The sequence below is a fragment of the Acomys russatus genome, chromosome 1 (assembly GCF_903995435.1).
Source record: "Acomys russatus chromosome 1, mAcoRus1.1, whole genome shotgun sequence".
Classification (NCBI taxonomy): Eukaryota; Metazoa; Chordata; class Mammalia; order Rodentia; family Muridae; genus Acomys; species Acomys russatus.
The window spans coordinates 65,379,244-65,399,840 of NC_067137.1; the positions used below are offsets into that span (position 1 = coordinate 65,379,244).

General features: G+C 42.0%; 1 protein-coding gene across 13 annotated transcripts in view; it reads left to right on the forward strand.

Moving 5' to 3' along the window:
- Positions 1–20,597, forward strand: part of Npas3 (neuronal PAS domain protein 3) — an 845,822-nt gene that overhangs the window by 783,093 nt on the left and 42,132 nt on the right. The gene's annotated exons all lie outside the window — the stretch shown is intronic.

Consider the following 20,597-nt stretch of genomic DNA (forward strand, 5'->3'; position numbering starts at 1 on the left):
TATACATATATATATACACATACATATGTATATGTATATTCCTCACAAGCAGAGATCAAGTCTGGAATCTACATCATTTTAAGGTTAAGGATGTAGAAGCCTTCCAATCTCAAGAAATCCCAACATTCTAGTTACTATAGCAACATAAATTAAGACCTATAAAATTTATGAAATGCCTTTGGAAACCTGAATCATACAATTTTACAACACACTAACCACCCTCTTAAACAGCGTTTATTGTACATAGAAAGACAAACACGAACAAAACGCAGCCCCGGTGGCGTGCCAGCATGGCGTGCTCCAGGCTGAGACCTTAAAGCTCATCTCTTTTCCTTAGGGTGACAAAAGCATTGTTGGTGGCGTTAACAACCATTACTGACAGGGTTTAAAACCTTTATGTAAGTCATCAAAATGCTAGCAGCTGTATAAAGTCAGAGGCACGCACTTCCACTGACATTAATTCTTTAAGGGAAAAAAAAAATGTTTTAAGAAAGAGAAAGGAGGTGGAAAATCCTTCCAAGGACGACCTTTAGCTGAGCTGTCCTACAGTCTGAAAGGCATGGGAGAAGCAACCTTGACCTTTAGCAGGGTGTAAAGCAAGAGGGAGCAACTGGTCAGTTCCTGCAGTTGCTTCCTCTTGCGGACAGCTATTGTACGTCAGTGCTTTGCAGGGAAGGAAGGCAGCCTAGTCTTCAGGGCTCCCCTGTCTTAGCGAACAGCGTGCATGGCCTCCTCATTAACCGTGAGCATTAGCACATTGGGGTCTCCTAAGCAGACTACAGATGTGAGATATTATTTAAGAGCTAGAAAGGGTCATTCTGTGTATTCCAGATTTAGGAATCCTGGGCTTTCTTTTTTTAACTCTTACTTTTCTGTCTGCCGGCATCCTTTCTCATTTCTGCTGGTGGGTAAGGGGGCATAACACAAGTGGAAAGCAAGAGTTAGTACAATTCAATGCCATTGGGTAGTTTAACTTTTTGAAGAATGAAATTATTTCATACTACAAACTATAGCTTACAAAGCTCTTTGGATAGTTGGTCTGCAGGAAGAGTGGGGCGTACGGCTATAACAATGATGAGGGCAAATAGCTTGTCCAGGCAAGAGACCAAGTATCTCCTTAGGTTGTGATGGGCCATGTAGGTGCCTCCGTAAAGCTGCCTTTGCTGCCTGACCTGAAATTGGACTTGTGAACACCATCCATTCAGCGAAGACTTTTGAGCTCCCACCATGAGAGTTGTTTTAGAATCCAAAATCCCAGCAACAAACAATGCAAAGTCCTTTGCAGTCATAGAGCGTGCACTGCAGCGGGTGGGGGTGGGGGCTGTAGCAAGTACCAAAGCAGGGGTCCAGAGCATAACAAAAGCTGAGGTCACCATCTCGGAGCCATGTGACAGGCTGGGCTTGACTATCTCTCACAGCCATCCTAGGAGAAGTGTGTGGACTGTTCCCATTTTAGAGATGACAAAACTAAGGATGGGGAAGGTAATTAGCCTGCCCAAGGTCGCACGTTGAGGAAACAGAGCTTGGGCTTGGGAAGTCTGAGTCCATTCTCCATGCCTTTGCTTACCAGTCTACCCTATGCAGGGTAAAGTGAGGAAATGAGGATGCTGGAGACTACTTTAGAGAGGGTAGATCACAGGGGGCCCCCAAGTAGGTGCCATGTCACCTGTGAGTCATGAATGAGGAAGGAGCATTATGTGTACAACTGTGGTGGGGACATGTCTGGAACAACATAAACTTGGGGATATATATGTATACATACACACACACATATATAAAAAATGAACTTACTATGAAAAGAGAGACAAAATTTCAAAAGCACAACCTCGAACAAGAAAGAGTTGGCAAGCATTTAGAAGCCATTCTGGAACCTGTCAACTCATGAAATGTTAGAGTGCCCATATCAATGCGACATGATGGTCAGAAGGCCTGTGTCAAGAAACCAAGGACATCCCTAGCCAGTGTCCTGTGCCTCTCCTTAGAACTGCTACCCACCATCCTTTTATTCCCCTCCCCCACCCCCCCCCCCAGGAAGATGAATCATCCTGCAGGCCCAGCCTTGCCCCTTCTGTACAACAAATGTTCCTCCTTAATTAACCTTGTCTGAAAGTTAGGGGAAGGCCCGGCAAGAGCCTGTGACACGACACAGCTCAACAACATCCCTGTTTATCTGCTCATGCTCAGTAAGTAAATCTAGCAGCTTATAAAACATCCTAATAAAACTGGTAATCACCCACCACCACACAATAAACACAAATCAAAAGGAACAGCGATGATAATTTCTCTGCACTTCCAATATTGTTTCTAATTTATCATCATCATCTACATGCTGGTTTTCCATAAAGGTCCACAAAGGACTATCTAGGTCATTGTATTTCTTCACTTTTTTTTTTTTTTTTTTCTGTGACCTCGGACTATGCACCTTTCTAACTTTCTCCAAGGCTTGTTCTCTCTCTTGCTGTTGTCAGGATGGCAGCCACAGTAACACAGGAACACTTACTGAGTGTTGCCTGCACGCAAGGGCTGTGCCTAACACTTTTATACTTATCAGTCCACAAAGGGACATTCTTTTAAAATCTGTGTGCAGTCTGCACACTGTATGCCCAGTTTGCAGGTGGTAACACGAGTGAACTGCTTTCCCATTCAGGGAGTGTGAATGGGAGCCAGGCAATTTAGCCCCAGGATTTGCCCTCTCAGCCCATCTGCCTTGCTCTTAAAAGCATAAAGATGGTCCCCAACTCTGACTGAGATGATCGGCGTCAATATATGGCGTAGCTTACTGTGTCCCACGGCTCTAATGCACCAGGTCCAGTGTGCCCAGTGCCTTCCAAAGACCTATCCTCCTTTCCAGGACTCTAATCCTAGCCTGGATCTCCAAAGTCTGAAGCCTTGGAGCAGTGGCTCGATGTCGCAATGGAAAAATCCCACACCTGGCTGCATCTGCCAGGTCATAGCACAGCCATAGCATAGCCATAGTCAAAGCACAGATGGTACTAAAAATAACCCATAAAATTACCTCCAGGCTCCGTGCATACGGTATATATGAAACATAAATGGGTTTAAATCTTTGGTCCCATCCCCAGAAAATCTTGCCGTGTGTGAGAATATTTTAAATCTGAAAAATTCTTAAAACCTAAGACACTAAAACACTTTTAACCCCGAGCATTTCAAGTAAGATATACTCAGCCTGGATCTCATAATTAAGAATTTTAGCCACGGAGAGCCCATTCCTTCCCCGATTCAGGAATTGGGAGTGGGGGCGGGGGAGGCATTCACTTGCCACACCCCAGACCTCAAGGAATTGCTCCCAGGAAGTTTTGTTCTTTCTGCCCTCATCTGCTTTGCAACCCACAGTAGCATGCTATCTGGTCCAGCCACTTTCTATGCCTTAGGGGCCTCCCTGTTGTTTAGGTCTCATTGTTGGCCACATATCTTAGCATAACACAGCTCTCATTTAAATTGCTTTGCATCAATATTCTGTCTTCTTGATTAGGTCTGTGTCTGGGGGAACTTACTAGGTAGAGTACATGGGGCAAAAGGAGATATGTAATCAGGGAAGTTATGGAAAGGAACACTAATTGGGTCGCCTCCTTAGCTCCCGTCTTCCGAGGATAGCTTCCTCTGGTGTGGAACTTCCTGCTTTCTAATCTGCTCTTGCCTGCCCACCAGCACCTCTGCCATCCCTGGAATATTTATCCCCACACATTTTAATGCCCTGATTCTAATAGCAGAACGGGGCCACCTATATTCTGGGAAACAGACAAATAGAGAGACCCTATGCTGTTTTAGGCAATGCTAACAGTGTCATCCAGTTCTTCACAGAGGTGAAAACTGCAAGTGACTATAGTTACTGCCTGCCATGGCATTTATTTGGGGTGCACTAAGGGACACTGGGGGGACTCGGGAGATTTTTTTAAATCTGACAACCCTTATCTGGGATGATTTGGTACCAAAGGGTTGAACTGACTGGAAGGCCATCCAGCCTCTTTAAGAATCAAAACCAGAGAACAGCTGGTAAATTCTTTGGTTTATTGCAGTGGTTTCTCAACCTTCCTAATAAAATTATTTTGTTGCTCCTTAATAACTGTAATTTTGCTACTATTATGAATCATAATATTGATATCTGGTATGTGGGATATCTGATATGTGACGCCTGTGAAGGGGTCCGTTCAACCCCCGCAAAGGGGTCACAACCCCTAAGTTGAGAACCACTGGTTTATTGAAATTGCTGATAACTTCCTTTTTATGAACCTCTAGTCCTAAATGTATAGTGGCAAAAATGATAAATTGAGGTGTGGAAATTAACTAAAGAAAGCCACCTACCTTCTTTAAGCATACACATAAGTGTTTTTCAAAGTACAAATATCTCTTGTTTGTTTTAGAAAGTTCCTAGTGGCAGCTGTCCCATGGCATAAATAAGCTCATATAATTTTCACAGTGGTTTATTTCATTTGAACTTTGTAGAACGCTCTAAAGATTTGATAATGCTATGGAGCCTTTCCCATGGCAAATTAGCTTTGCATCTATAGGTCCTGGAATTCTTAGGCTTATTCATTCATCTCAAGTTACAAAAGCCACCTTCAGAACTTTTCAGAACAAGTTAGTATGTCTTCCAGAAGACATTTTTTTCAGTATTGTACTCCCCCTTCCTCTTCACCTTGCCCTCTCATTACCCATCCAGCATTAGAGTACCCTGAAGCCCTGAAGCCCTGTACCAAAAGCAGCAGCTTAAATAAGAGAAACAGAAAACCACGTTTTCTTCTCTGATATCCTCACATGGATAAGGATCATTTTCTAAAATAATTATTGCAAAATATTTTTTTTAGAAATATTATGCTTGGGGGCTGGAGAGATGGCTCAGTGGTTAAAAGCACTGACCGCTCTTCCAGAGGTCCTGAGTTCAAGTCCCAGCAACCATATGGTGGCTCACAACCATCTGGTGGCTCACACCATCTATAATGTGATCTGGTGCCCTCTTCTGGCCTGCAGGTGCATATGCAGGCAGAACACTGTGTACATCATAATAAATAAATAAACTTTAAAAAAAGGAAATATTATACTTTAAGGCAGGTGATGGTGGCACATTTCTTCAATCCCAGCATTTGAGAGGCAGAGGCAGTTGGATCTGAGTTTGAAACCAGTATGATCTACAGAATGAGTTCCAAAACTGCCAGAGCTAAACAGAGAAACCCTGTCTTGGGAAGAAAAAAGAAAAAAGGCAGAAGAGGATAAGAAGGGAGGAAGAGAGGGAGAGAGAGAGGGAGGGGAAGAGGAGGAGGGAGGAGGAGGAAGGAGGAGGAAGAGAAAGAAGGAGAAGGAAGAAGGAAGAAGAAGAAGAAAAGGAGAAGAAGAAGAAGAAGAAGAAGAAGAGAGAAGAAGAAGAGAAGAAGAAGAAAGAAGAAGAAGAAAAGAGAAGAAGAAGAAGAAGAAGAAGAAGAAGAAGAAGAAGAAGAAGAAGAAGAAGAAGAAGAAGAAATAAGATACTACATTTAATTAAAGGCTAGTAAGATGGTTCAGTGGGTAAAGTAGCTTGCAGACAAGCCTCATGACTTGAGTAAATAAATAAATGTAAAGAGAATTATTTTCAATAGCACCTGGTCCCTCTTTCCTGTTTGCTTAGGTAGAAGTCAAGAGAATTCTCAATATCAAAATCACAACTACTTAATTGCAAAGGTTTAAGGTTCTTTATGTACAAACTGAGTCTTGATTGGATGTTTCTATCTATTGGAGTTTCGGGATGCTTGCATACTGGTAGAAATCTTGCTGTAGTAGTCATTTGGAAGCTGTGTCTCCTTGTCTACTTGCCCAAGAAGCAACTACATGCAGAGAGAACCGTTACATGGGGATGTGCCCAGAACTAAGTGGAGGGCGCAGTGCAGCTGCAGTTTTGCACTGGAGATTTCTGAGAGCATTCATCAAGTGAAAGTTGCTCTTGCTCCCTGTCAAGTGTGGACAACACAAGACACCATCTGAAAGTTCCTCTCTCAGTCTGGGTTTCAGAGCTGCCCCAAGGACTGGACACGTTAGTCCTCCCACTGAAGGTTTTGCTTCCGTTCCGTGTTGTCTTGAAATGATGACTACAGCATCCTACAACATCCAAGCTCTGCAGAATGTGACTATCTTGTCAAATCAATAGATGAAGTTTCAGAGAGACCAGAAATTCTGTCAATCTAGTCAGACTTTCAAAGACTGCATTTATTATCTTTCAGTCAACCCCAACACATGGAATAAATTGACAAAGAAAAAAATATTTCCAGAGTATAGTTTATAGACAGAGGTTACCCTGGTGAAAAAAAATGCAAATAGAGAAGAGAACCAATAAAATCAAAATTTTTAAATCATTGTTGTCTCTGCTCACCTCCGCACAATTGTGCGTTACAACATGGTTTCCAGTGTCATCTTAAATATAGCCGACATTGATTCTGATCTAAAGGCATGTATTTCCCATTACCAAGGAATGGCGGAAGATCCAGCTTGGGATGTGACATTTCTGCCAGCACTAAACTTTTTACCAACCAGAGATGTAATCAGTAGCCGTTCTGTGATATGTCTAACTAAGTCAGTGGCTGACATCTAAATGCGCCACTAACCCACAGGCCCTTCATTTTGCATTATGTAAAAAAAAGAAAAAGAAAAAGAAAAGAAAAGAAAGTGGAGGAAGTCACTATAGTGCCCCCTGGCTAATGTTGTATCTTCTCAGGTTGGTTTCTAAGCATTTGCTGGCACAAATAACAAAAGTGACAATCACCTTGAAAAAGACCTCCCCGATGAAAAGAAAATTGCCCTTTTAATATAATGTCTTTAATACTCTTCAAAAAATTATAATGGGTTTCATCACTATACTCTCAATCTCATAGATGTGTTTATATAATTGTCCCTTTTATTGACAGTGGAGCATAGAAATTAGTTTTTAAATGGGCTTGAGAACTAGAAGGCAAACACTTGGACAATTCATCATTTCTTTCAGGCCAACACTTCAATATGCCAAAAGCCTTAAACACATCAGCACTGTCCCACAGTCCTTGCTTCCCTAAAATAGTCTCTTGATCCAATAGCTTGAAAAAATATTTTTTTTAACTCTGAAAATTCTAAGGGCTTGAAGATAAATTACTCAGAACCTCAAAACCATCCTGATGCTCAGTGAGTAAGCACAGGGCTGTGATGTCGGGTAGCCAAGGATTTGGAGTTTGTTCTGCATCCCCAGTTCTTTGACTTGAAGTAGATTGTTTGACTGCTTGAAGTTCCCTGCCTCATAAAGAGAAAATGGCAAGAGAGTCTCCTTTGTGAGGCTAGTATAAAATGAAACAAAGGCATGAAAGTAAAGTGCCCTCCATGACTCCCGACCCCTTGGCACATGTCCATAGGTGATGTTTCCCGTCCATGGACCTCGCTGAGAGTTTGACAGATGTGAGTCCAGACTACCTGAAACCTTAACTTCTATGCCTCTGCGTGCACACCTGTGATGATGGGCAGTAACTCATTAGGACCTCTTCAGACTACCTCCTGGAAGCTGTATAGGCTCCAGAATAATAAATGATTTCTCTAGAATATAGAAAATGCATTTATTTCTGGGAAATTTCTTTTTGCTTTAGTGTCCTGAATATTGATTTGATTATAAGGGACAAAATATGACTGAAATACGTCATCTGTCCCTTTAACAAAAGAAGCACATACCAAATGGTTTTCTTTGGAATTGATTTAGCGTCATGGCAAGACTAATACAGCCCTTTAATGTAAGAAATGTAGTAGAGGCAGAGCTAATTTGATGCTGTTGATCTCTAGAATAAATGGGACTTCTAGGATCTGCAGTGCACAGGTTCCGAGTTTTGCTTAGAGCCTCTGCATATCATAAATTGAACTCTCAAGAGTAGGCAACTGCCACTGTGGCCTAAACCCTGCTGCATCCCCAAGGAAATTCTGTTTGCTCATTCCAAGTAGAAGAAAGGAGCTAGAATCGTGGACTTCAGATCTCCTCGTATATTGCCTCCTTGGACAGACACGGTATCAATCACACATTTTCCATCTCCATAAAAGCCCTGCCAAACTCCATCATCCTAAAAGCATAATCTCATAACTTACTAAGCTCTTTGAGGAGAAAGACTCTTATTGAAGCAGAATAATACCCACTTTGACCTGTTCTCATCCTTCCGGAATCATAGGCTGCCATACTGACATGCGTGCACGCAATGTGTACTTGTGTGTGAAGATGTGCACAAGGTTTTTTTTGGGGGGGGGGGTTCTTGTTTGTTTGGTGTGTGTGTGTGTGTGTGTGTGTGTGTGTGTGTGTGTGTGTGTGTTGCTTTTTAAAAAAGGGGTCACTATTTAGCCCTGGCTGACCTTGAACTCATTATGTAGACCAGGCTGCCCTTGAACTCACAGAGAGATCCACTCACCTCTGCCTCTTGAGTGCATGGTGTTAAAGGCACATGCTGCCATACCCAGTCTGCTTTTACATTTTGATCTAAGCACACTCACACATTTTGACCTCTAGATTGCCATAGTGGAGAGTCACATTAGGCTCATTGTTTGACTCATAGCAACAATGCTACCTTTCCTTACAGGTAACTTTGTACTAGCTTCAGATTCTTCCTGGAGTAGAAACTGTCCTTTGCTATGAGTCTCAATGTGTATTGCACTGAGATTTTCATGGAAAAATAACTTTCTTCTCCCACTCCCAATCAAAACAAACTCAAGAGTCCCCCTGTAACCCATCACCTGCTTTGCCGTCCTGCACCATTACTTCCCAGGGCATTGAACACAACCTGACACTATTCTATATATTTACTTGTATAGGATTTTGTTTTGTTTTGTTTGTTTGTTTGTTTTTTCCCCTTTCAACCATAGTTTAAATGCAAGATCCCAGAATGGTATAAAGCATGCAGTTGAAATTAAGTAAACTTTCCTTTTTCAGAAATAAATGTGTTTAAAAATAGTGTTCATAGTTGGTAGTAAGGTCAGAACGTATCCCTCTCTGGGCGGGGGGGGGGGGGGTGTCGAATCTGGAGTTCCAGTTCTTTATAAGGGACTTGGAGCTCAGAATACGTTCCCCCATGAACATTTAACTCTTTGACTTTCCAGACCCTGATGGGTATAAGTTGACATTTTCTTGTGCCTTTCAAATGGCTATGCAAATGGCTGACACTCTTTGGCCGGCATCTTTCATATTTTCATATTTGGTTCTTAAAAATTAACATGCACTTAACTTAAACCCCACTTGTGCCCAATTCTTCTGGTTAGAGCTCTAGAGGCAGAATCAAGAGATGCTTGATTGTCACTTGGTAGTTCTGAGTACATGAACATTCCTCAGCAGCCCCTTCCCGAATGTCCTTCAAACTCCAGAGTCCTTATAGAAGTTGTGAATGCAGAGTGGCTTAATTGGAGCACATGTAATGGGGCGAGTTAGAAAATTCTACACACACAACGCCCCTCAGCACTCTGCAATGCAAGGCAGGCATCCTAAATGTTCTGGCTTCCTGGTTCTTCAGTTTAAGAAATTAAACACTAGGACTTGCCTTTGATGCTCACCAGCCAGTGGTGGTTGGGACTGTCTCCTGATGCCTCCTCTGTACATTAGAGGTGCAGCTCCTTTGGGATATTCTGGACAGCATGGGAGAAGACATGCCTCCACAAGGACATCCCTAATGTCTAAAAAGAGAGAACTTGAAAGCTAATTTGTTGTATAGCTTTGTAGCAAAAGGTAGTGAAATAACCAAAATTATTACAGAACTTTAACCAAGTCTTTTGTTTGTTTGTTTGTTTGTTTGTTTGTTTCTCTATATAGCACTGGCCATTCTAAACCAGGCTGGCCTCTAACTCAGAAATCCTCCTGTCTCTGCCTCCTGTGCATTGGGATTTAAGGTGTGGTGTGCCACTGCGCCTGGCATGGGAACTTCTAATTCTTCAGGATGGCTCAGCAAGCTTGTGAACCTTGTCCTGGGGGGATTACAGATGGACTAAAATGACTCAGACTCAGAGAAATCACTTTTGATCCTAAACTGAGGGCAAAAATAAAATATTGGTTTGAGAGGATCCTCTTGTCTAGTGCTAGGGGTTAGGGACAAAACCCATCACTCACTTCATCGTAACACACATTCATTCCTGTCTTTGACCAAGCAACATTTACATGGTATCATGTCCTCCACCTTGGAGTTTGAGGATTGATAACCGATGGATACCTATGCTAACACTATCTGAAATCATTTTAAGTTTCCATTTGAAAGAATCTGAAATACACTGAGTAAATGGGAAAACACTTTTTAGTGATAAGTGAAATTAATACAAATTCTAAGGCTCTTAATGAAAAATACCACTGAACTAGAAAATGTTGATTTTGGTTTGGGGGGAGGTTATTGCTCTCTCTCTCTCTCTCTCTCTCTCTCTCTCTTCTCTCTCTCTCTCTCTGTGTGTGTGTGTGTGTGTGTCTGTCTCTCTCTCTGTCTCTGTGTGTGTCTCTCTGTCTCTGTCTCTCTCTCTGTGTGTGTCTCTCTGTCTCTCTCTATCTTTCTGTCTCTCTATCTCTGTGTGTGTGTCTGTCTCTCTGTCTCTATCTCTCTATGTGTGTCTCTGTGTCTCTGTCTCTCTCTGTGTGTCTCTGTCTCTGTCTCTCTGTTTCTGTATCTGTGTCTGTCTCTCTCTTCTCTCTCTCTCTCTCTCTCTCTCTCTCTCTCTCTCTCTCTCTCTCTCTCTCTCTCTCTCTCTCTCTCTTACTATCCTGAAGACCAGGCTGGCCTTGAGCTCACAGAGATCAGCCTGCCTCTGCCTTCCAAGTGCTGGGATTAAAGGTGTGTACCACCACACAGAGCTTAACATTGATATTCTTGGCTTGTGTTGATATTAAGAAACTACCCTCTTCCCTATGAAATGCATATTTTATCTCATTCAAGGGGAAGACCTAGAAGAGGATGCAGTTTACCCAAGACCCCTTAGTAGCTGTATCCCTAGTACCTGGACGCAATGGTGGAGGGATTTTAACTTCTGTGGATTTGAGTTTTAAGACACAAGGTGGTAGTGGTGCTAGCACTTGCAGGTCCTTAGACATTCAAAGACCACTGTAGCCTCACCATGCTGAAAACAAATCCAAAAGGAGACCTGGGTAGACAGAGCATGCTCAGTAAGTGAAAGGGTAGTGAAACTCAGACCCACCAACCACACTGTCCCTATTCCACGGAGAGCTAATGATGACAAAGTCTCATCATCCCCCAACCCGAATTGGTCCTAACCCTTGAGATAAGTCTCAGCAGGTGTGAACCATGAGACCGTGTGGTCCCCAGAGACTCCTCTCCCTTTTGCATTCAGGGATTGCACCTCCTAATCATGCCATCCAGTCCTAAAGGCCTCTAAAGCATGGTGCTCTGCTCAGGGAAATTCATGGGCACCTGCTTTGATTTACTTCCTGCTTAGAATAATTTCTACGCAGCTGTGGCATTGCAGAGACTCTGCCCAAAGTAGCAAGCAGTGATGCTCAGTCAAGAGGGGGTATGTTGGCTGTTTGTTCTACAATGATTTCATCTACTCCTTCCTTCTTTTCCCGCACAGCATCATTAGTAATGTGTCCTTCTAATAAGAGCGATTCCCCCTTTGTTATCACGGAGGTAAGAAGAAATCATCCCTGGCATAAAAAAACTGAGGTGATATTTCAGCAATATCATTTCACCGGAGATAAAATGGAAAGCTTTATTACTCCCTGTGCTTTAAAGAAAGCTGAACAAGGCATATGCTACCCAGGAGCTTACCTATTTAAGCTCTTTGCAGAGTGGTAGGAAATCACCAAATTTAATTGTCCCACCTAGTTGCAGAGTGGAGCCCCCCAAAGCTTTACAAGTACGTGCTGAAAATAGTTTGAAAATAAGTCTTATCTGTCTCTAAGAATCAGAGAAAGCAAAAGAGAGTCCCAGTGTAACCAGGAATGATCTCATTTTCCTCCTGCACCATCACCTGACTTTCAAAGTACTTAGCAATTGATTTTGCTCAGTCATGTGTCAATACTGATTGTACACTTATGTGCATTACACACTGTGCTGATGTTAGGAAGACAACTGACAAATAAAGCCAAGTTCTTGGTCCAGAGAACAGAAGCTAGACCTAGGCAGATTACACAAAGAAAGGATTATGAGGCGATTGTGCTTTGTGCTACAGTAGAGGTGTGTTGATGGGCAATAGAATGGAGTGAGTAATGGAATGGAATAGATCTCAGAGAGAGCATCTTTTTAGCCATGTCTTTATGGACAGGGTCACCCGGCAGAGATGTTGAACAAGGAAACATGATGCAGAAGGACAGTGCAGGCAAAATACTGAGAATTGAGTACATTGTAGAGAAAGAACTCTGGTGCTCTGGCAAGTGGGGCATATACAGTCATCTCAGGGGAGGTGAGTGGGGAGCAAAGAAATCTCAGCAAACTCAGCAAATGTGGACAGGACTAGGAGCCTTGGCTTCATGCACTTCCATATTCAGTGTTCAGAATAACAAGAATGGAAATTAGGTATAGCTCATGTTAACAAAATGTCTTGGATTCATTATAAGAAAAAGGGACATGATTCTGTTAACAAGGAAGCCATGAAGGTTGTTCTTTGCCTATGGGACAAAAGACTAACTATGTCGATTTAAGTAAGTCTCTGGGAAATTCCTTTTATAAATTTCTCACACCATTGCTCCTTTTTTGCCATTCTACCAATATGCAACAGGAATTTTTCTGAACTTCAAATTGCTCATATAAATAGACATTCCAAATGGAGGACTATGGTTCTCCTGGAGTCAAAGCAAAAGCAAACTAATAAAAAGTCCTTATGCACTCAAATCCTTGGTTATAAGGTAAACGGGAATACTAAGTCAGAGTTAGACCTTAGTCACGGACTACTAGTTTTGCACACACCAGGAATCTGGCTTCCAGGAGATGCCTTTAGGTGTAGTAGGGTTTTGGGCTTCTAAGATGGCAGCAGTGTTTTTCAACTGTGCCCTCTGACACCCAGGCCTTTCGTCCCTGTAAAAGCTGTACATGTCAAATCAGTTACAGGTCAACTGCAATTAAACAACTGTTCTCCAATGAAAGGAGATGGTGGCATAAATTAGGAGTTTTGTACCTGAAAATATTAAATATTGTTAGTTCTTTAAAAGGGAGAATAATGCATTATATACGGCTATCAGATTTTCACTTTGAGCAAACTTCTACCTGTTTTCTCTTCTCCCCAGAAAGTAAAATTTCCTTTCCTGGGATTGAATACACAATCACTTTTTTTCCAGATAGTCTCACAATGTAGTTAAGGCTGTCATTGAACCTGTGGATCTCCTGCCTCAAATTCTTGAGTACCTGGGTATCAGAATGCACTACCACCCTAAGCATTCCATTAAAAAATAATAATAAACTCTCAAGAGTTTCTTTAAAGACATGTGTTTCTCCTGAGCTTGTGGTGTCTCCATATGCTTTGACTTCATCAACTGAGTCGCTTTTATCTGACTGGTTTGAATATTTTCTCCTCCAGATAATCAGTGCCTATAATTGTTCACAAATGCTTCTACTCTTATCACAAAGTTAACCTAACCTCACAGAGTACAATCCCAAACCATGAAAAGGCCTCATACAAGTAGCTATGTCAGTACGTGTCAGCTCCTTGGACTGCAGGGGAAACTGCATCCCTAGTAGCTCTTGGCTCCTTCTTATTACCGTATGCAGAGGCTTGAAAAATGAACTGGACACAAATGGGTTTGGGCATGTGTAGTTTCTCTGCATGTACTAAAACAACACGTAGCTGATACACAATAAACAAACAAGCATTATGGGTTATTTTCACTCACTTTATAGACATATGCATTCATAAATTCTGATCTGGTTGTAAGAAGCCAACTTTGATGGGACCAGACTCACAGACAAGCTTTGGATCCCTGGCACAGACTCAGTGCGACTTCACGTTGGCAATTTGTCAGCCCTTCTCCGTCAAGGAAAATGTTTTTTTTTTTTCAGTGCTTGCCTATTAGCAATCACATGTATAATATGAAATTGAGTTTTAGGGAGGATGGTCTACCATCTGTCTTTCTGATTTTGTGTTCAGCATTTCTTGCTCAAGTTCTAGTGCGTAGCAGACTGTTGTAAAGGAGGGTTTGCTCACAAGACCAGACTCTAGTATACTCTTCCAACTTTTAGAGTTTTTTTTTTTTAAGAATTCTTTATGTGTATGAGCATTTTGTCTGCACATATATATGTGCATCATATGCATGCCTAGTACTTGTGGAGGTCAGCATGTGGTGTCTCATACCCTGGAACTTGAGTTACAATTGTTGTGAACCACAATGTGGGCGCTGAGAACGGAATCCACAACCAACAGGTGCTCTTGACCTCTGAGCCATTGTTCCAGCCCCATTTGCAGAGCTTTAAAACAGGAAATCATCAGTGCTGCCATCTGCATTTTCCTTTGTATTTCAGATGACGTCTGTTTTGAGTTGGGCGAGTCTATTAGTGTGCTTTGAGGAGCACAACATTTTTACAAAAAACAAAAACAAAACTTTACAGAGAAAGTGGAATATAACAAAGGATAGAAAAACAGATCTCAACCAGATTGATATGAATAATGAAGATGTGTATAGTTTCTCTTCCAAATTCCAATATGCTAAGATTTTTTTATCAATAATATTGTTTTTCTGCAGTAATATCTGCCTGGGGGAAAATCAGTGCTGTTTGCTGTCAGGCTTATACTTCTAAAAATATGCTCAGGATGGTTCTGTGAAATTGAGTTCTTTTTTTTTTTTTAAGTATTCTCCATGATGTAGAAAGATTGCTCAGAAGAGCACCCCCAAGCCTTTCGTGTGTGACTATACTGGTGTGGCAGGCATTTATCGTGCTATAAACTCCATCACTGATTTTGGCCAGTCCAGATTGATTCTACAGTAACTGTAAGTAATGAACCTTCCATAGCCCAAAGCAGGGTCAGAAAAAGAAAAGGAGAGGTATCCAGTACTCTCATGGCTGTGAGAATACAAATCGTAAGGATTATTTAGTCTCAGTTTTTGTCAGATCATGCAGCCAATACCCTACAAAGCAAGAAAATATATACCCAAAAGCATCCGCTGGTTCCTTGATCTTACTTCAGCAACTACAGCAGCAAACACAATAACAATATTTCTTAGGAAAAAGAAATCATTTTTGTTCCTTTACAAACTTGTTCCTTTTCATCTTCCTCTCTCCCACCATCAGATGACCATGAATCAAGAAAGAGGTTTCCATTCCCAGGTACCATTGTTTACATCTGAAATGGAACCCAAAGGCCAGTATATTAAAGGCTTAGTCCTCAGGATAATGCTGTTGAGGGGGTAGGGGGCCAGTAGGGAGGCTTTTAGGTTATTAACAGCATGGTCTTGGAGAGAATTGTAGGATCTTGGGCCCCTCCTGGTGTCTTCTTTTACTTCTTGTCATGTGGTCCCTCAAGATGTCCTTCCACGGCCCAAACCAACAGAGCCAAACACTCCTGGACTGGGAACCCTAGCACCAAGAGCCAAAACCTGTTGCTTTATAAACAGAATCTCAGATTTAGTAGCAGAAGGCTGATGAGCACTTAGAGAAGCTTGACGTCAGTGCCCCATACCCAGAGTCAATGGGCTGTCGGACAAGTTGAGGTTCCCAAGGGTTTGCGGGAGACAATCCTCCATTCAGACATTTGTAAAGAGGAAAATAAGTTACCCTGGATAACCTGATTTCTGATCCTGTGTATAAAATGAGAAGAGTGGGAGAACATTGGCTCAGGAACACCTAAGGTGTTGACTCGAGAAAGCTATGGCTGCATGCACTTTAAGAAAGCAGCACCATCTTGTGTTGGAGGGGTTTTCCTGCTGGTCTTTAAAACTGAATGCTAAAGAAATGGGCAGGAAGTGGAGGAATGGCACAGAGTGTAATTTAGGCTCATAAATACCAGTAGACATAGAACACAGCGGGAGGTCTTTGCAGCAAAGAAAGGAGGGAAACATGGGAATTAAAAGAAAGCATTAAAGTCATACTCCACTTGCCAGATAAGCAAAGAAGGTGTTTGATTCGTTCTTGCCCAGCTCCCTCTCAACTCTTAGATTGGGGCTAAGGCCAAACCCAAAGGGTTGATGGTGAAAGTGGCATAGGAATGTCATGGCTGGGTAGACATGCAAGTAAGCAACATTTTATGTCAGTTTTAGAATCAGTATTTTCCATTCCCATCCCACCGAATTTATTAAAAAAACAAAAAACAAAACAAAACAGAGACACAAATAGATAGTCCATTTCATAAGGTTACTAAGAAGCTTCATTGTCCTTTTTTTATTTATCCAAGACAAATACCACAGCTTCTTCTGAGAGTCTTTCACCATATTCTTCTCTTTTTCCCTCTATAGCATCATAGAATTGGAGAGTTGAAAGGTCTAAAGCTGTGTTGCCTGGCTATTATAAGGTAGGGTTGACAGAATGAGCCACTGGGGGCCTCTTTGAAACATCAGCACTTCTCACCAAAGAGATAGCTCTGTAGTGTCTCACAGAAGAAATCATGGGTCCAACAGGCAAGGTTTTAGCTATGGGCATGAAGAGTAAGACACATGAGGAAGCTGTAGTCTGTGGTAGGGGAAGAACTGGACATGACAGACAGAACCAGATTCAAGGCAGATCTCTCCATCTCTGAAGGAGACCTCACCCCCGAGTCACATGTTGCTGAAAACATTATTGGAGATCAGCCTACTTCCTAGGATCTTCTGGGTCTTGCTCCATGGACACAGAAGGCAAGTGGTGTAACAATAAAAAGACCCACAACCCCAAAGGTCCTGCCTTAAGTCCTGCTTGCTAAGGGAAAATAATGAGTTTTGAAAGATTCTAATTTCACATCCATTCATAGAGAACTTGCTTGCCACTGAGCCTCGGGGCTCTGCAATATGCCATGGCACACAGGCCACCTCCAACTCAGCTCAATCTGTTACTTTCAGTGACCGAGTTGAAATTTGAACATGTCATTTAGAAAATTAGAATGATTAAGAGAATTGCAATGCTGGTGAACTTCCAGAACCCTTTGGGTTGTCTTCTGGGGGTCAGGGCAAAGATATAAAATCTGCCTGTGGACAAAGAGAAGCATGGTTATATGTCTTTCTGAAATAACTAGGCAATTCAGTAGGCATATTTATGACCAATTAAGACGACCACAGGGTCATTTGGTGAGTTGCATAAAAATTGACCATTAATTGAGTAGCAAAATATTTCAACCAAAGTTGATTCTCACATATCATTGTAACCTAAACTCAATAGCTGATGACAGTGTGAATATTTACTGTTTCACCCCAGCAGAGCCACACACACAAATAGCAAACTACATTGAAATTAATGAGCAGAACACATAATTGCTGTATATGGTATTGCTTTTGTGTATATGTCAGATAGCATAAAAAATTCTGTCATTGTCATTATGGGTGGCCTGGTCTTGTTAGTAGCAAGTTATGTCTGAGTCTCAGTTTCCCTTGGTAAGTCGCTCACCTTAGAGACTCTTTTTAGCCTCGTTCTGTTTCTTTAAGCTCAAAGAGTTCCTATGATAGTACTGTGTGGCATCGGGTGAAAACATTCAGTGAACTATAAGTGACTGACATGACCATCCAATATTGTCTTTATTGGACTTTAGTGTCTTTGGAAAGTATTGGATTAACATACATTTAGCCACAGAAATTGATCTCTTCTTCATTATGTTTCCTGTCTTGTAACATTTATTTTTGTATGAAGAAAAAATGATCATTAATAGAATCCTTCAGATTATCCATTTCTAAAGCCAGCAAGGGTAGAAAGCATGCTGAAAAAGAGGATAAGCATAGACATTTCCACCATGGCTGCATGCCATGGGACAGTCTGTGAGTGCTCAGGGTACTCAGACTTAAAGTAGCCATGAGTCAGTCAATGCTGGTGTAAAGAGACTATGCAGGAGAGCTGGTGGCTGCCCTGAGCTCCTCGGGGCTCCTCCCTGTTGCCACTTACTTTGGCTATAAGTTAAGTATCTCTTGACAGAGACAACCTGGCTGTTGTGGATATTACCCAGCTCTGAATATGGTATTGTATTCATTAGTGATAGAAGCCCGTATCTCATCCTCTGGAGCAATCGCTCTCCAGAGTCTTTACATAATGCCACGGAGACACTCGGTGCCTAGAAGTAAACATGGTAACAGTAGTTAGTCTCTTCAGAGCCCAGAGGGAGCCAAATCTACCTTTTATATAATATACCTTCTATATAATCCATGGCCTGGTATTTTCTGTAGTTCTGATAACATGGCTTCTTAAGGCACTCAGTTGTGCTCAAAGAATATCTAAGTGCCAAGAAGAGTCTTGCTAATATAAATGTTTAAAGAGAAATCCATCTTGAAAGGTGTCTGAAGTGCAAGGGAAGGCTGAACAGCTTTAGACTGCCCAGATGGATCGACATAGGAATGAAGCATGGCAGGAGACACAAGCAGACAACGAATAGGAGCACTAAACTGGAGGGAGGTCTGAACTATATTTCATCTGTGCAATCACAACCCAACACTGCATCTCTTAGCCTCCAGTTCCTTATTTCTGGGACAGAGACACTAATATCCACTCTCCCTGTCCCGGAGGCAGTGACAAGAATCGGAAGAAATAAAATTAAGAACTCGTGAATTCTCCTGCAATAGAATCAGAGTATCTCAGCAGTCAGTCTCCCTCCTGTAGTCTTAGCTTGTGATGTAGACAGAGAAATCAGACCCATTCTGTGCCTCAAAGGAGGGAAACAATCAGAAGCACAAGGAGGAAACAGCCCTTGAGAGAAGGAGGCTGGCACTGATTAGGTGAGAGAGGGGAAGATGGTAGGGATACAGTGGAGAGAGGATAGCTCTGGGCTTGAGTGACCGACGGGAAAGGGCACTTAATGAATGACCTGTTGTTTCGTAATGAATCTATGTCATCTCTGCCAATGGAAAGGAATAAAGAAGGCACCCCTGGCCTGAAACGGGGTATGAACAAGGGACTGGAGACAGGATGGAGCAGATGGAACACAGGCAGATTCAGGAGGAAAGCCACGAAAGATGAATGAGCTGCGAAGTTTGAGGCTCAGTTATCATGGGTCTTCCCATGACAAGCCAAGTGATCTGAATTACATTCCAGAAGTGACCAAGACTTTTCTTGCATCGGGGTTATCAATAACGCTTTATACGATGTGGTGCTGTGCTGTTAATGAGGCATTAAATTTCATTGACTCTTTTGGTGGTTCTCCAATTCTAAAGGACAGGGACGAAAAGATGACACACTGAGACTCAAAAAGGTCACATGGTTGCTCCCAGTGTTACACAAGAGAAGGGAACCACATGACTACTGTTCTGCTTTGCTTAGTAACAAATACTTTAGAAAATCAGTCTAGTAGGAAAATGTAAGATTGTTGTGGTGACAAGGCTCTGGAGATGAGGATAGCTCACTGTAGAGTGTACACTCAGCCTACACAAGGTCCTGGGCTCAACCCCAGCACCAAAAGAAAAGAAAATAGGAATGAGAGAAATCCGCCAAGATTTGATGTTTCAGTGTTAAAATGAACTTACAAGAATGATCGTGGTGTCAAGAGTGAGACATGTTTGTTTGCTTAATAGGCCTTTGACTGGGACTTTTTGTCTTTCTACGGGTAGAATTATGGACTTTCTATTCAGCCTTTTCATGGTGTCTCAAAGTTCCTGCCTATTCCATTCACATAAGATTTGTTTTTAATTTTATCACTCTCTTAAATTGAATGATCCAACTCCTCTGCTTTTTCTTCAAGGCCTGATAGTCTGTTGTCTATGTTCTACGTGCTCCATCCTATCGACGAGGCTTTCCACTAGGCTTTCTATTAGTCTTGTTCAATTTCCATTTCATTTCATTCAATTTTCATTTCCAACTTTGTTTCAGTTTAGATTTTATTCACTATTTACATCTCTCTATTTTAATTCAACTTTCATATCCTGCATTGCCCTCGTGGTTTCTTTCAGCCATGTGATAGTTATATTTTTAATTGTTAACCTGACATGACCTAGAGTAAACTTCTGGAGAAACTCTCAGTGGAAGACTGTCTGACCAGGTTAGCCTGTGGGCCTGCCTGTGAGGACTTGTCTTCACTGCTCCAATTGCTGTGGGGGAAAATCAGCCTGAAAGGAGGTGGCACTATTCCATGGTTTGGGGCCCTAGACTATATAAGAAGAGAGAAATCTAGCTGAGCAGTAATCATATATTCATTCACTGCCTTCTGTGCCTGACTGTGAGTGTGATACAATCAGGTGTCTCAAGCTCCTGCCACTGTCCCTTGGCCACAGTGATGAACGATACCCTGGAGCTGTGGCTAGAGCAAGCTCTCTCTCCCTGGGTTGCTTATTGTCAATATTTTATCACAGCAATAGAAAGGAGGGAGAATCTGTGCTGAGGAGGGGTGGCCATTTTGTGACAACCACATGGTAATAATCATGTGACTTTCAGCCTCCTGGAACTATTATTTTGGAAGAAGGTAGAAAAGAAGTGTTTGGCATGTTAGGCTGTAAAAGTTATTTGTCGCTGGAAACAGAACTTAATTCTTACCTTTTTGAAGATAAGAATGCTAAGAGAAATACAGGAAGTGGAAGCCAGGCTCATGAGACTTCAGAATGGAATAAG